Genomic DNA, 17,561 nt, shown 5'->3' with positions numbered 1-17,561 from the left:
TATGTAAAGAAACTGGGCACAGCTTGGGGCTATCAGCTGAGAAAACAAGCCTTTAAATCATAAGCTTCAGGCAATTAAGTGAAAAGTATCAGTGTTTAAGGAGTGGTTTTATTTCTTTTTTTTTTTAATTTATTTATTTTTATTCTTTCTTAGTGGAAGGGATAGCACCTCCACCTTATTATTGTTTTACGCTTTTATTTAATTTCATTGTGAGCTCAGATACAAGCTTTATATCCAATCAGTGTTTGAACACCTCATCTGTGTGTGACTCCCACACAATAGACACATAAAAAAAACACAGAAATATGAGGTAGAGAGATGTTAGAGAGGTGAAAGTTTCAAAATAAGGAATGAACTTTTTTCCTTCTAACACTTTCAACAATGTACAGCTAAAACTAAAGAGGAGACATACTGAGGTGGATCACAAGTGACAGAAAGACAGCTGTGCATATCTGGCACACATTTGCTAGAAGAAACCAGCATCTGTATACAATAAGCCTTGCTTTTTTTTTTTTTAATTTTATTTATTTATTTATTATGAAGGATTCACTTTTCCAAGTTTAATAATTTATTTCTTAGGGGTGATTCTAACAAGCAGTGGCTGGAAAAATCAATGTATTTCTGAGTTGGCAGACATCTTTAAAAAATAATGTTTTTTTTCCTTTTTTTTTTTTTTTTTTTTCATCCGGGAGAGAACTGAACTTGATCTTTTTTACCTAAGTATTATAGTCACATTTTTTCTGCATCTTCTTCAGCTTAATTCAGTGACATATAAATAAAAAAGTCTGACACCTAATGTGATGTGACTTACCTAGAAATAAAGAGGTGGACAACACTGACCACAGTAGGAAAGGTGTGCTTTAAAATAATGAACACAAAGGGTTGTATTCTTTGATAATATCAGTCAGCATAACCTCAGTGATTTACATCATCAAATTGTTCAGCCAATATTTTGTGCATAGGAAAGGAGGAGTAATTTTTTTAATGCATATTACCAATAAATGAAAATAAAAGAGCTCACATTCAAGAGTAGACTCCAGTATGATATGTATATACTCCATCATTATTTATTCTCCTTCATTATTTATTCTTATCAGCATATTTTTTAACTTGAGACAGGATTATATGTAGAAGTTTTTGGGAACCCTTAACATGACAAGAGTTAATTATTAAGAAGGATGATGAAAGATATCAGCCAACCTTTGATTTCTTCTCTCTCTGGCATACATCCGCTTCCATTCAGAATATGCATGAATGTATGTATATGTACAAACTTATGCTTTTCAGAACTTATGATCCTTCGCAGGCATTTCCTGAAAAAATAGTATATTATTTATAGATCTTGCGACATGCTTACCATCACCTCAACATCAAAAGAAATTGAGGGTATTTACCAACTTACATTTAAGGTGCAATCCTTTGTAAATAGTACGTATTACAACTTGAATTGCTTCTTGTCCTGGTGCCATTACAAATTGCAATTTCTGCATAGTGATAGGGATGTTAATAACCATCAGAAGAAGATAATAAATTATTAATGGATACTAAAGTGTAATAAAAGTTATAGAAAATATCAAGATTTTTTCTTCTTATATAACAATCATTTTTTTCCCCTTTTCTTTTTCTACTCCAAAACAACCATTTTTCTTTCATACTCTTATGAAATTAGTGATGGATTTCCTATCTCTTGGCATAAGGGACCAAACTTCTTTCTATCAAATTATTTTTAATGTTATATATGGTTTAGTTAGAACAACTTGGTTAGTTAAATTTTCCACAGCTTAGGATGTTTCTGAATTCTGTATTAAGAAATTTGTACAGTAGGTTTCTCTGTACCATGCTGCATGAATGCTGAAGAGTCATTTGGATAGTCTGAGATATCTGTTTAATGAAATTATGACTAGGTTAAAGAGTTCATAAGAACTGGACAGCATACTCTCATGGAATCAGGACCCAGATTGCTCTTTCAGTAAACTATTTCATATAAATTGGAATAACTGTTACAGGAGTAAGTGCAAGTACTTTTCATTAATTCATCATATAACCTCCCTTAACTATAGCATCTTCTGAGATTGTAGAAAAAGTTGGCATGATTGTGGGCTTGCTTTTTGCTTGTTATATATATGTATATATATGTATATATATTTAAAGTGAGTGCCACTGCCTTTTAGGCAAACATCTTTCCCGTTGGTGTGTCTTGGCCTAGCAAAATTCACCCTAAAATAGTACTAGATAGAAGGACACAATGACTACTCAAGCTCTACAAGAGTTAAGATCTGGTAAAAAGTTGCTTTTTGAGACATACATTTTTATCTAAAAATTCTTAAGTTGAATAGAAAATATCATACCAGATGAGTCTCCTTCTAATCTGGGAAAATGCTTTGCAAGGTACTTACAAAAAGTTGTATTAGAGTATTTGTAACGGAGACTGATGATAAGACAAAGGAAAATTGACTTGCAGACAATGTTTTAATTTTATGCAGGTGATTTTGGTATAATTTGCAAAAAGTTGAGTTGCTCCAGAAGAGAAATATTTTGGGCTGAATGATTTTAGTTAAGACAGAATAAAATTTTTAATATGCCTCCCCCCACCTTCCCCTGGTGTAATGAATTACAATGGGGGCAGGAATAGCTTAAGTAAAAAGATTACAGATGGGACAGTGGCCTAAATTCTGGATTTACTTTTTCTCATAATATGTAAATAATATGGAAATCTTTGAAGAGAATATCACTCTTGCAGGTGTCTGTTCTGTTGTCAAAATCTATGTTCAACAGCTTTTAGTGGCATATTATCAACCTATCTGACATCAAAAACTTTTTTGTTCTTGTGTTGAACCTGTGTCTAGAATCTTCACTTTTAATGAAGGGCAGGAGAAGAAGATTTAAGAGTGGCTGGTCTTGAAGGTCAATAGGTGGGAGAAACAACAGTCCTATGGCTCACCTTCACTCAATTTAACTGTGAGACAGACTCAGGGTGATGAGAATGGTGCTAACTGCGTATGTGTACTGACATGCTGCAGAATGTGTTTTGTGATTCATCAACTGCACTGTGATTGATTGGCCCAGCATCCTGGCAGAGCCCAGAAACTTTTCACTTGTGTCCAAATATGTTTTGTGTTTCTTCAGGCTCTCTCTGATAGATTGTCGTGTGGGTTGCATTTAGATTTTTTATTTTTGTCCCATGTCTTCATATTTTTATTTGATGATTTATTGTGCACATATATTGATTGGCACATTGGTAGAGTCCATAGTTTTTTTACACCACAAAACATTGTTTTATAATTTGTCAGGTAAATTGATTGTTTCATGCTGACACATATAGCTAAATTCTACTAATATGAACTGAAGGGAAGAATATGACTAGCATACAGCTAGTAAGGGCAGTGTTGGAGGATGGGGTCACACTGTTTGGCCAGAGAGAACAGTTCCTTTTGCTTGAATGTAAAGTTGGTCACTGCACTTTATAAACTGCTGAAAAAAAGTCTTACCTTGAAGAGACAGTGCTAGAAAATGCAAAGTGAGGGCATTAGTTTTACACATTAATTCTTGTTAATATCAGTCTGGTAACTACACTGAATAGAACATCCAAGCATGACTAAAGGAAAGAGAGACCTTATCTAAAGCTGCAAAGAAAGTAGATTTTTAATGACACTTTAAACTGTGCCGTTTGCCTTGCATCACCAAATCACACCACTGTTCCCTAATTGTCTTTTAACCACACACACATTACTTGAAAGTCAAAGGGGAGATTTTAAAAGTTGGCAACAACTTTAGCATGATCCACTGGCACTGAAAAATGGGAGTGACAAATCAGACTCTCTTTTGAATACTTGTAAAACAATTATTCTTAGGTCATCCCTTCCCCCCCGCCCTCAAATGAATAACATTTGTCCAGGGTGATGGATTCACAATTTGTAATTCAAAAAATGATTTATTTAGCACTACATGTCATTGTGCAAGAATTGACTCCATGACAAAAGTTTCTGGGAAGCTGATCTTTTCTTTTGTCTAGGAAGATGAATGCACTTTTTGAAATCAGGTTTCCTCCCACAGTTATTGAAACACAGAGACTGCCACCTAAAATGTGTACGCTATGAACTAAGAAAGCTATATCTCATATATTTCTAGATGGTTTGTGCAAATTTCTCCAAACTCTACCCACACTACTATATATTCACAACTATGGAAGATATTTTATTGCCTGTTTGGAGTCCATGCAGTATCTCTACCAGAAAAGCAGAAAAACAAGAAATGGAGCCTGACTTGCAGATGTACCTCCTGTTATTCCAAGAGATAAATATGTCTTATAGGTTTTCAACTCCTCTGCTGCCAAAATTAACCTGTTTTTTTTACGTCTACTTTAGAACTAAGGAAGAGCATAAATTAAGGAAGCGTTACACATATCAGTTATTGCTCCTCTAGCAATCTGGAGGAACACATGGAATATGAGAGCAGAAAGACTCAGTGCTTTTGCAATGCAGAGGAATGGAAAAGGAACTTGACTCCCTACCGGGAGGCAGGTAAAATAAAGGCATCAAGATTAGAGTTATGTTATGATCTGAGAAATCATAGCACAGCACTGGAAATCACAGAAAAATTGAGAAGGATGTCATTTGATGAAAGTCGCAAGCTAGGTACTGTTAAGCTCTTTGTTAAAAAGAGGTTAACAAAGGGTTAAGGGCCTTATTTTCTAATTTGAGAGAGGCTAAGATGGCTTCCTGCGTTAGGATAGATGGTTCTTCTGGCTGAAGGAGAAGGGGTTCATCTTTCCTCCCTTCTTTCTCTTTCTCTTCAGGATTTCCTTCTCCTGGCTCACCTCTAGGCATGTATGTCACTGTAAAGGGCTACCTTATTCTGCAGTTCAAATTACAAAGAAGAGCTCAACCAATGAGTTACAGCCACCCTTCCTCTATCCCTCCTAGGCAAGGATCCAACCTCCTCTACAGCAAATGTTTGTACTTGTGCTCCTTGTGACCTCATGCAGTTGTGACGGCATATGTCATCATGACTTCTGCAGGTCTAATATTTTTGGGGGATGTTCCTTCTAGACCTTGTATAGTTCTTTCTTTGTTCAAGAAAGCATGGCTATTGATACTTTTCCTGCTCTCATAACCTTCATCAAAGAAGTCTATCCAGATTTGCTGTGAAATAGGATTACAAAAATCACTGTTTCCTCCTTAATTGAGGTTCTCTTTGTGTTTTGGCTTACACTTCCCAAACCTATTGACTCTTCCACTCTAAGAAATGTTCCATAAATTTTAAATTCCACTGCATAAGACTTCATCAATTTAGTTACAATTCTTTTTTAAAATATATATTTAAATAGAAAGTGCTTTTTTTTTTTTCCTTTCAAGAAAGATCTCACTTGGTGTATGACTCTGTTTTCCCTGCTTCTTGACCTATTTTAATACGTAACAATAAATTTGCAATGAATAATTAATATTATCCACATGGGAGGGAAGTTCATGTTAACGAAAGTGAAGTCAGTTGTGCATTTTTTAAATAACTGGGCTTCAGTTTAGTCGAAGACATCACTTTTTTTTTTTTACCACATTAGGAACTAAACCCTGAGATGCTATTTATGAGTCTTCATAAACTAAGTGAAAACACAGTCATTGTGTTGGAGCCCCGGGACGTGCTGATGTTGCCTACAGACTGGCCTAAAAAGACAATGTGTAATATGTAATGTGCACTGACTTGCATCTTGTGAAGTCACTTATGCACTTGCCAAGAGCAAAATACTGGTGTGTAAACACTTTAATTTTACTTCGTGTATTTTTCTGACTGTTCAAATGCTGGAAAATTGTCCTCATAAAACCAAATAAGAGTTTGAATCTGAGTAATCATAAAATCCAAAGTAGATAAAATTGGGGTCGGTAGAGTCAGTTTAAAGATACTGTTTGCTAAGAGAAGACAACTAAATTTATCACTAAAGTCTTCTGTGAATTAGAGGGGCAGATGTGAGCACTGAAATAGTGCATTATACATATTAATTGCCTGATATTTTTTATTCATTTTGTAGTTTACTTTTGTGTTTCAGTCTTTTGCCAGCTTTGGTTCAAAAAGCACAAACAATTTAGAAAACATCTGCATGTTTTCATTAAGCTGTACTTCATGTCTTTTTACACTTTTTGCACTGTAACATAAAAGTAGAACACACTCTGGAAATATGTGGCACAAAGATCTTTGTATTGGTAAGCAAAACTGAAAAAGAAACCAGATTTTATACATTAATAGTTCTGTGCACTTACTCTTAAAAATGGGAAAATGATGTAAGAAGGTGAAAATGGAGGCAAATTGAAACAACGTTGAAGCTTCAGCTATTCCTGTGTCCCCATGGAAGAACTCTTCTGGGATCTGGTGTCCTTTTCCATCATTTGGAGTGATGGCAGTCACTCTGCATTGCATGAGAAGCAGAGATGGTAGCAGGGCATTTCACTCTTCTCTGTGTGAAAGTGGCATCATGGGGACCTCCTGAACTGAGTTTAGAAGTTACACCTGGTATGGAGAAAGAGAAGGCCACTCGTTCCCCATGCACATGTATTTCTGTACGTGCTTCAAGACCTTCTGATCTCAAAGAACAGTAAGGTATCTGAAGTGTGATTACACACAGGGAAGGCATAACAAGACACATGATAACCCACAACTCATTATCTATTCTGGAAGTGAAATCCAGATAAAACCACTAGTTAATTTTCAGATTCTTATAGGAACGTTGTTTACTTGCAATTCCTTTACACCTAGACATTCTAAAGTAATATTAATATATAACAAATAAATCTGGCCACTGTAATGTGAAAGAAAATCAGTGTATTCTTAAATAACAAAATGTTCCCTGACAGTACAGCTTGACAGCAGTTGAAGAAAGGGAAAACTTTTTTTTTTTTTTGAGTAAGTTTCAACATTTGGCATGCTTTGTGTTACATGATCACTCATGACTAATAGTCTGAACAGTAGTACTGGTACTTGTGTATTCACTGGCATGAAGAAAGCGCAGGCCTGCTGTACTCCTGGCCCATGGATGCCATCAGGTGCATGTATAGTTTTGTGCGCTGATTACTAGTTATTTTCATTTTCTGGGCTTCCAGAGTGGAGTTTCTCCTTTAATAACCTTTCCAAGTAATTACTCCATTATCACCAGAACTCTGGACCCATACACACCGGGGCTTTCGTTGAGTGTTAACTATAATTTATGGATTAGATTTGTATGAGGAAAACCAGATCTCTCTGTCTGCCCAGAGAGTAAATATTTTTAAGCAGCAAACAAAGTAGCATTTTCATAAAGGCACCTAGAAGCATTTGTGGGAAGTAGTTCCCACATTGCATACAGAAGTGTACTTCCAGTTACATGTAATTAGTGGTAAAATCCAACAGGTGGCACAAAAGTATTTGAATTTTATATTGATTTAAATCACACACCGTTAAATTACCAAATGAGATGCAGGGGGAGTTTTGTTAAAAAAAAAAAAAGAGAGAGAGAGAGAAAAGAAAGGAAAGAAAAACGCGTTATCCCGCCGCCGTGAAGGATGCTCTGCCTCCGCTCAACACCGAGCAGCCGAAGCGTGGGCCAGCGGGCTCCCTGTCCCCCGGACAGACCCGCTTGCAGCAGGGAGCCCAGGCCGGCCGCTCTCCCGGCATCTTTCCCCCAGCCCCAGGGCTGCTCCCGGGGGCCTTACGGGATGCTCCCTCCGTCCCTTCCCCCGCCGCCACTCCGCGGACCCTCGGTGCCGCCCGTCGGCCGGGGAAGCGGGGCGGGCGCCCTCCGCTGGCGGCTGCGGGGACTTCAGCGGGCAGAGGAGCGGGGTGGGTGCGCTGCGCTGCCACCCCCTCCCCAGGCAGCGCTTGTGCAGGTGGGGAAGTGAGGGCTGATGCCAAACGGACGGCAAAAGGGAAGCGAAGGCAGCCCGGGGCTGCCGCAGGGTCAGCTCCTGTCCCCCACGGCCACCGCTCCAGCACCGGCCTCGCCGCATGGTTGGCCGCTTATTCTACCTGGAGGTTGTCCCACTGGGCAGGGAACTTTGGTTTTGCTGGTGTAAGAAACCATTGCCGTCTTTGTGAATAAACCCGTGAGTAGATTAAGATTGTGGGCCTGAAATTGTATTTGGTAGCAAAAATAATGGTGTTTTTGCGGCACCCAGAGGGTAATTGAGATTTCTTTATTTAATGAACTTGTACCGGGGGGTTATGTGGGAGGGAAAAGGCACAAAGATTCCCAGATACCTGTGGAAAAGAACATTATAAGAGCAGGAATTGCCTGGGATAGTGACATGCAGTAGATGTAAACACAGCTCAGCTTTTCACTTTTAAGTGTAGTATGCCATGAGCATCAGTCTTGGAAACAATTATTAAAATGTTAGTCTAGGCCTTATAAACAGATTCGCAGTGAGTATGTAATGTGAGTTAAGCAATCGCTGTCTTATTTACTATTAAATTATTTGAGTGAGCCAGGTGAAACTTTACTGAGGCTTCTGTTTGCAAACATGAATGTAGGAGATGTAAGGAACAGCCAAAAATTATGCAGTGGTACACCTAAAACTGACTAGAGTGTAAGTCAAAGGCATATCCAAGGAGATGACCAACATACATAAAATTTGCTGAATTGACTAAAAGTGAGGCAGAGAAAGAGAGGTTGTAGTATTGTTTGAAATTAAAAATGAGCATGGACCAACAGCTTAGGACCTTAACAGCAGAAGTCTGTAAGAGATTTGGGCTTATGATAAAATAAATTAATTTATAACATTTTATATATTTCCTCTTAATTGAACAAGGGTATGTGAGCCCATCACCTGTGATTAGTAATAGAGCCAACTTACAGATATATAAATGCCTGACAACTTCTTAGTGAAATGAACGCATGCCTAAACAGGGCCCAATTTCCTTAGCACAAACTGATGATCTCAATTCCTGTAGGACCAAGCTGGACCAAATCATGGTACCAAATGACAAACATAGTACCACTGAGCGGAAGGGAGCTTCAATTTAGACCCAAGGAGTGAACAAATGACACCAGTAAACAAGTGAAGGAGCTATAGTCCTTAGAAGAAGCTAGTTGTTAGTGTGTGGGACTGGGCAAGCACTATCCCTGAGTTAGACATTTGTAACATGTGTTTGTGTGTTTGCAGCCCATGGAAAGTTCAGAAGAAGATAGAAAAGACAGGAAAAAAATAATAATGCATATAATCATATAATCATCAAGGTTGGAAAAGACCTTCAACATCTAACCGTTCCCCTGCTGCCAATACCACCCACTAAACCATGTCCATAAGTACCACATCCAACCTTTTCTTAAACCCCCCCGGGGACGGTGACTCCACTACCTCCCTGGGCAACCCATTCTAATGCCTAGATACTCTTTCTGAGAAGAAATTTCTTCTAATTTCCAACCTGAATCTCCCCTGACACAACTTGACGCCATTCCCTCTTGTCCTATCTGTGAGAAGAGGCCAACCCCCAGCTCCCCACAACTTTCTTTCAGGTAACTGTAGAGAGCAATAAGGTTTACCCTCAGCTATTTATCTCAGTTCAGTGTCCCATTTTGAAAAATGGTCAGAATGAGTGAATTGAAATACTGTAGCTGGAGGAATGGAGTGTTTTTCTGGCAATCAGCTTGCCTGGCCAAGCTCTGCATGTACAGTAGATCATGGTCTTTGAAAGATACTGGGCTGCTCCAATCTAGTAGAAGTCAGTGAGTGCCCTTCTGAACCAAGCCCAAGAAAAACAGGCCCATGAGGTATGTCCAATATTTTAGCAGCAACAATGAAAAATTATGAAAAAAACAAACAAACAAACAAAAAACCAACCAACCAACCAAAAAAAAAACCCACGAAATCAGTTCAGTTATTTGATGGTTTTATGGAAAACAAACCACCACGAAATCAGTTCAGTTATTTGGTGGTTTTATGGAAAACAAACCAATCAACCAACAAAAATGGACCTGGGCACAAAAAATGCACACATATATTTCTGTAGAACTGATAGTCGCAAGTGTGTGATATGAAAATCACTCAGTTGTTGGAGAAATGGAAGGATAAAATTGAAGCAGCAAATAAACCTATAATAGAGTGATCCTAAAAATTTAGTTCTGGTCTAGGCAGCCGAAGGGCAATAACAAAGGTTTGGCTGTGAATCCTAAAATGGCGTGTGAAATGTGCTAAAATGGTGACTATTTGGACAAAATATTTGGACACTTACTAACTACTGTTAGTAGATGTGATACAAATGAAAACCAAATATTAAGTATATAGGAAATAACTAGAAACTACAAAATACCAGGGGCCTGAGAACACCAACAGGCCTCAAGGCCCTGACCAGTCTGATCTGGGGCCTCCACCCACATCCCTACCATGGGTCCAGAAGCTCCATTCAGCTTAGGTTTGAGACTTCAGGTCTGGCTTTAGTTGTGCCATAGGTGTGCCTCTGACTCCTGGATGGACTTGAGACCTGTGTTGTGGGTAGCTTGTCTCTTGGATAGATGCCCTTGGATGAACATTATTGTTTATCTTCAGTCTTGTCTGTGTTTTCTGAATGAGCTTTGGACCCCTATTATAAACTCTGGTCTTGTCTTTTGCTCCTGACTGCTGCCTGGGTGAACCCTGGACCTGTTTCATCACTTTACCTTGTCTGGGACTGTCAGAGGGCCCTGTTACTAGTAAGTACCCTGCTCTGTGTGCTGTCTTCAGATGTTGTGGGACTGTGACCTGGTCAGTGACCTAGTGCGCTGCCTGCACTACGTCATTGTTGGCTTGGGGTTTGATTTTCCTTAGGGAGCAGCTGGCCTTTGCTGCTCTCTGACACCATGTGAACCCTTCAATCTGTTTGAAATTGATTAGGTCATGGTTGATGAATATGTGTTTATCCAAAACTGAGAGAACTGAGCCTTCAGATTTGGCCTCTGAAATTTGAAGAAGAAACCTGGAAAACAAAAACAATGGATGAAGTTGTTTTGGATAACTGTTCAGTTTTTATTAGTTGTATAGCTAACACAGGCAGGAATAGCATCCTAAAAGTTCCATATACAGGTGTGTATTAGATGAAGCAAATTGCACGAAAACAGTATGACTTCCTTAAAGGAAGAATAAAACCAAGATAGATTTAATGGATAGGAGTAGCAGAAGCTGTTTTCTAAAGATCACTGAACCATTCAGTAGTCATCTGACCAAGTACCACTATCAGGGGAGAAAGAATTATTGGAGATTATTCAAGAAATACATCAAGAAATATGGCTGTTCACTGTTCCTGCTTCCTATTTGTAGTTTGTTTCTTCAGGATTTTGAATTGCAAACTGCATAACCTAAAAGTGAGAAAGTGAGAGGATAATAAAGAATACTGTGGGGCATACATGCCTCAATATTTAAGCATTCTGTGATTAACTTCATCTTGCTTGGCAGAAACTTCTGGAACTGAAACATCTCTAGTAATCTGTGATAAGAGTGTGACCAGAAATCTGAAGTGAAGCCCAAATAAACCAGAGCTGCTTCAAAAAGATGTTGAGCTCTTTGGTGCTACGATCAAGGAGGTGGAATTTCCACTAGCAATGACAACATATACTATACAGGGATTACTAGTACTGTAAGCACTCCCAGATGTGTGGAGTTTTACAGAATTTAAAAATAGCTGCTTTTGTGCATGAAGAAAGAAATCCATTTGAGTGTGACTTGGCACTGACATGGTTAAAAACAGCTGTGTTGGCTTCGGGTTTCAAAACATTCTTGCATGCATGGTCTTGGAAAGTCTTGAAACAACCAAAAAAAGGCTAACAAGATCAATTGCTTATACAGAAAGTCTGAACTTTATAAAAAGAGAAGTAAATGCACCATTGTGCATTGAGTAAGTTAAAGGAGTGTTTTTACTTTTTAGGAGTATGAGGAGTTTTTATAAGTAGGATGCTGCCTGTGATTGTCCCTTCAGAATCAAGAAGCCTGGTGGCCAGACTCCTGACTGACTGGAAAATTTGCGGAGTGCTAAGTGTCCTGATCAGTCACAGGCATGGCACTACTTGAAGTCTAAGCTATGATAGACTGTGGGGAAAAGCTGATAGCATTTTATTCTCAAAATTGGAGGGGGATAAGTTTGCTTTCCATGGCTTGCAGCAAGTGTACATAGTCTTTGGAAGATTATATGATTACAGGATGTGTAGACAGAAATAGGATCCCTTTGCATTAAACAACCGATGAGTATGGCTGTGGCAGCACAGAATTTAACTTAAGTTGTAAAACTCAAAATTAAGATGAAAGTGAAACACAGCTAAAATATGTAATGCTAGAGTACCTGAGATAGCTGTTTGAAAACTAGCATAGGTTTGCCCACGTGGGTTGTGGTTGGGTATTTGGTTTACAATGTGCATAAAGGATAAAAGAAATGGAAAAGTGTTAGAAAAGATATACCAGAAGTCACATGTTAATACTTATATACACACATATGCATTTCATGGTTAGAAACTTCTTGATAAAATCAAAAACAATGGATTTTAAACTTATATTCTAAATAATTATTTAGAAAACTAGGAACAATTAGTGATTTGTTAATATGTTTATTGGCAAAATGGAAATAGGGGTTCCAAGCCTATGTCATGATTCAAAATCACCAGACTTCTATTTGTTCCCTACATAGGGATACCAGTATCTTGTATGACTCACGATTTCTCTGGCTTTCTTTGAGTAAATATGACCTGAAATGTGTTGTGTGCTTTTAATCAGGCTGTTTATTTCTTGAGCCTGATGTGTGCAAACAATTGCAGGTGCTGAAATTAGAGATTGCAGAGCTGCTGAAGAACCTTCAGCTTTGAGTGAATCAAATTAAATGCTTTTTGAGCTTTATATGCCAAAACCAAATCCCAGAACTCTTGGGTAACTCTTTAAAATATTGGTGTAAACACTTACACAAGTTTGTGAGTGGAAAATATTGTTTTGCATAAACTGAGATTCCAAGGTTCAGCCTAATCCGATGTAGCCTCAAAAAGCATAAAAATATTTGACTACTTATCCTGACTGGGATTTTGCAAGCTGTGGCTATGTGCTCTGCTAGCAGAAGAATGGAACTGTCAATACTCCCCCTTTAGTGACAGGTGGTGACTGGAAATCTAAATGGTAGACATTTTGGAAAGAGATTCTTGGTTATGTTACTCCTATTTTGTTCTGCCTGTCCTTGGTCTGTGCAAAAATGCAAATCTCATAACATACACTTTATTTTTTTTTCCTCCATTTCTGTTAGACTGATTTGAAGAGGTTCTTAAAGAAAAGCTTTGGACTGTGGGCTTTTAACGCAGCCTTGGTGTCTTTCACTTACGGTCTTTAGAAAACACACTGCATAATCCTTTCAGAAGTATTTTAAGCACAGTATAATGAGTTGACATTATACAAAGTCAAAGTTGTCTGTTCATTTGAGCATTCTCTCAAGAATTATTAATTTGTTATATAACCAAAATACCCTTTGTTGAAAGTGTCACATTGGGTGCTTCTGTTAGTACCTTTCATGGTTAAATTCTTCCCTGGAACCATTTCATCATGGTTGTAAGACTCCAGTTTGGTTAGAAAGGTTTGAAAAGACCATTAGGCAAGTAATGTGAGAGTGAGAAACAAAGGACAACAAGGAAGAAAAGATGACATGAAAGCTCAGATGATATCCAAAAGTCTGATAATAAATAGACTAAATGGATATGAAGGAGCTGAAGTCTGAATCCAGATATTTCTGCTCCTATTTTAGCCAGGTTAGATCTGACCTCAGTGAAGGACTTTAAAAATAGTGGTAGCAAAAGTGGAGTTTAAGGATATTTAAGAAATATCCCTTTATGTAGAAAAAAATGATGATCATATTATATGGTGAGCGAGGACTGTATCACTCCTAGACTTTTTTTTTTTTTTTTTTTTTTTTTTTTTTTTTTTTTTTTTTGTGGTGTATAGCAGAGAGCCATTCAGAAAGAGACCAAGGACTCCACTCTGGTTCCGAGGTGAATGAGAGATTCCTGCTATGTTTCCTTGCCAGTGAGGATTAGCAAAGAGATGAAGTGCTTTTTGGAAAGTGTATCGTCAGGAAATGTCTCAGAAAACAAATAGGTGATCTGCAGGACTAAATGGTCAGGCTGAGAAGCATCAGTGATAAGAAAATCAACAGAGTACTAAATGTGTAAAGCTGAGATCTGAGACAAGTACACTGTACCAGCAACACTTGCAGATTCACAACCCATGGCAGAAAATAAAACCTTATGTAGGTAATAGATGGTAAGGTTCACTACCACTGATCCTAGGAAGAAGCAATATATGACTGTCTTCTGAGACTGATGGAGAGACTAGTCTGTTTACCTCATAGTCCAGGAGTTCCTCTCTGGACCTCAAATCTGATATAATACTCAACATTTGATGAAGCTCATTCAGGCCACCCAGTATTGTACATCCACGTTGAACGTTGTACTAGAAATGATCCCAAGCAGTTCAAAAGTAACTTCTGGCATTTGAGACCAGGGTGGGTGGATGGGGTTTGCAAGTTAGGGTTTACACAGGTACAGACATCCTGGAGATAAATGTATGATCACATAATGGACAATTCTGTGACCATAAAGTAGAGCACTTTTAAAGAAAAAAGGAAAATTTTGTTGTTACCAGTTACAATTGAATTTACCAGTTCAATAACCTAGTAAGAAGAAAGCTTTCTATAAAATAGAATGAGGATGAAAAAAGCCCAGCTGCATCTTGGACCAGCACTAAAACTAACAGATTAAGTGTTATTCGTGTCCATGTAGTCTATTAGCTTGGTCTGGGGGACCTCTTGGATGACCATGATAAGAAAGAATAAACAGGCAAAAATGTAAAGTCTTAATCAAAGGTATGATTTAGTTGAAAGAGAAGAGGTGATGTGACATGACAGAGAAGCTACTAGGAAGCTTTGTTTGGGGAAATATCAAGGAGGTATGTTCATACTCTGAGACTGAGAATGCAGAGGTGAGTTAGTAGGGAAAGAGAAAGAAGCAAGACCACTCTAATAATGGGAATTCATGACAAACCACCAAACCAAGATCAGATGGATAGGGCTTTCACTAGTGATTTGTAGAATCACCCAGAGCATGGGATTTAGTGACAAATCCTCTAAAACAAACAAACAAACAAACACAACAATGTGACTTTCTACTATGTCCTGTGGAGGAGGAAGGGAAGCAGAGAGGGAGGTGCAGGTCTCCTCCGTGGTTGCTGATGACGGGACACCCAGGAACAGCACAAAACTGCACTTTTAGAGGTTCAGACTGGACATTAGGAAAAAATTCTTTAATGTGATGGTGGTTAAACATTGGAACAGGCTTCCTAGAGAGGTGGTTGATGCCCCAAGCCTGTCAGTGTCTAAGAGGACTTTAGATAATGCCCTCATTGATGTGCTTTAACTTTTGGTTAGCCCTGAAGTGGTCAGGCAGCTGGACTAGATATCTTTGAAGGTGCATTCTAATGTAACTATTCTATCAGAGGATTTTAACTGTCTGGATTGTGTTGGAAAAATAATATATTAGGACATGGAATATTTAACAGGTCCTTGAAGTGCAGTGGTGATGTTTTTTATATAAGAAGTGTAGAAAAACAACTAGAGGTGAAAGTATCCTAGATTTTATTTATTTATTTATTTATTTATTTATTTATTTATTTATTTATTTTTGGGGGGAGTAAACTGAGACTGTTTATGCAGAAAGTAACTTAAATAACAGTTTTCAGGGGGTGGTAGCCTATGAAGACTAGTAGCAAAACGGAAATGGTGGATTTTAGGGAAGCAGACTTCAGTAAATGCAAATATCAGGATGTTATAATTTTCCAGGAAAGTTGTCTGAGAGATAAGGGAGCTAAAGGATGGGGTAGAGATTCCTTAAATACACGAGTAGTACAGATATAAATAATTTTCCATTTTGTATGACAGATAAGAAATGTAGTAAGATAGCTTTTTAAAATCATGAGTTCTTCTTTTACCTCAGGTGAAGAAAGGATGCAGAGAGGAAAAGAAAAGATCAGGTTACTCTGAGAAGCACAGCAAAACCAGGAAGATAATGGCACAAAAGAGGAAACAACTTCCAGGAACAGCAAGAAATAATTGTCTACGTTCTCTAGCATTAATGGGAAAGTCAAGGAAATTCTCATTCTGTGGAGGGGGACTACTTTGGTCAAATGACACCTAGGAGGCAGGTGTCATTATTTTTACTTTATTTATTTATTTATTTATTTATTTTTATCAGTCTTCACTAAAAGATCAGCTGCAAGAGGCAGCTAATTCAGTGCATTGCAGTGAGAAAGAGATACGGTCTCAGTCTTGAATGGGGAACATACAGTTTAGAGACTGTTAAGATAAGTTAGATATTGCCAAATTGGCTGAGCCCAAGGTATTTCCTCCCAGGGTAGCTACAGAATTACCTGCCATAATCAACATCCTCCATAGCCAAACCCAGCACAGGGTGTTTGCATGCAGTTTCATAGCGCATGAACTCTCTTGGCAACCAAAATTAAATTTATGTTGGTACTTGAAGTCATTTTCTTTTCTACTGTTCTGCCAATGGAGAGTGATGTAGCTTCCTGTCCTGCAAAATTCTTCCAGTTTCCCACCTGTAATTAAATTGTGTGACCTGCTCTTCTTAAAATGAACAGCTGCCACACACAGACATTTTAGACTTGTGTGTGTGTGTGTTGCATGGGAGAAGGAAGAGGAGGAAGTGGCAGGGACAGCAAGTTTTTACATTGGGTTTTACTGTTTCCACCTGAGGAAACCCAATAAAATAGTTTTCTCAGGAAATGAAAGGGGATGAGGGTGCTCAAGTTATCATTTGTATTGTGTGAGAGAAGCAGAGTTAATAAATTCTCAAGTGATTTTATGCAGCTCGTTTACACCTGTAGCATGTTATTTTTCTGAGTTTATATGTGCAAAGATTTAAATAGAATGTCTCTTGGCAAGTTTTGTTCATGGTAGTTGCTAGTCTAAAGATAATTACTGAATTTTAGGTCTTACTTGGGCTGTTGGTTTAACTTTTATCCTTGAAAGCTGGGCAACATATCAGTGTCTGTGAAAAGTCACTCTTGCATTAAGTTTAGGGCAAATAATAGATTAATCCTAGTTCTAGTCTGAAACCAGTGATCTGTTTGGTTAAAAAGATCAAATATAGAAGTCATTAAACTAGAAAAAAATTCTAGGCAATCAATTATGTTCGATGGGAAATAAATTAAATACAAATCTTATCTTTATGGTATTACCAATCAACATTTCAGAGCTATTTTTTCAAAAAAAAAAAAAAAAAAACTCAGTTGGAAGTTCAGAACCTTTAGATAAGTTACTCATTCTCTGCTAAATTATAGGATGTTTGCTTAATATTTTGGAGAAATATTCAAATATATGTAATTTATATATATATATGTACAGAGATGATGTATGGATATATGATGTGTTTGTATATACACACACAGGCATGCAATTAAGAGCCTTTTACATACTAAAATTGTGTCGATAAGGATAACAATTCTTTAAATAGACATACAAGCAAAATACGGAGGTATAGTAGAAATAATGCTGTTACAAAATAAAATTTATGTAACAATATGCAAAGTATA

At 37.8% G+C, this 17,561-nt stretch overlaps 2 long non-coding RNA genes across 2 annotated transcripts in view; both read left to right on the top strand.

The window, feature by feature from the left end:
- The window catches only part of LOC310893258, a 75,093-nt gene that overhangs the window by 1,095 nt on the left and 56,437 nt on the right, over positions 1-17,561 (top strand). The window lies entirely within an intron of this gene.
- LOC310893259 lies at positions 7,236-17,157 on the top strand. Its single transcript, XR_014578849.1, has 3 exons — positions 7,236-8,066; positions 10,634-10,648; positions 15,944-17,157. It is a non-coding gene; the product is annotated as an uncharacterized lncRNA (long non-coding RNA).

This window comes from Anser anser (assembly GCF_964211835.1).
Source record: "Anser anser genome assembly, chromosome: 2".
NCBI lineage: Eukaryota > Metazoa > Chordata > Aves > Anseriformes > Anatidae > Anser > Anser anser.
This window is presented reverse-complemented; position numbering and strand designations above follow the sequence as displayed.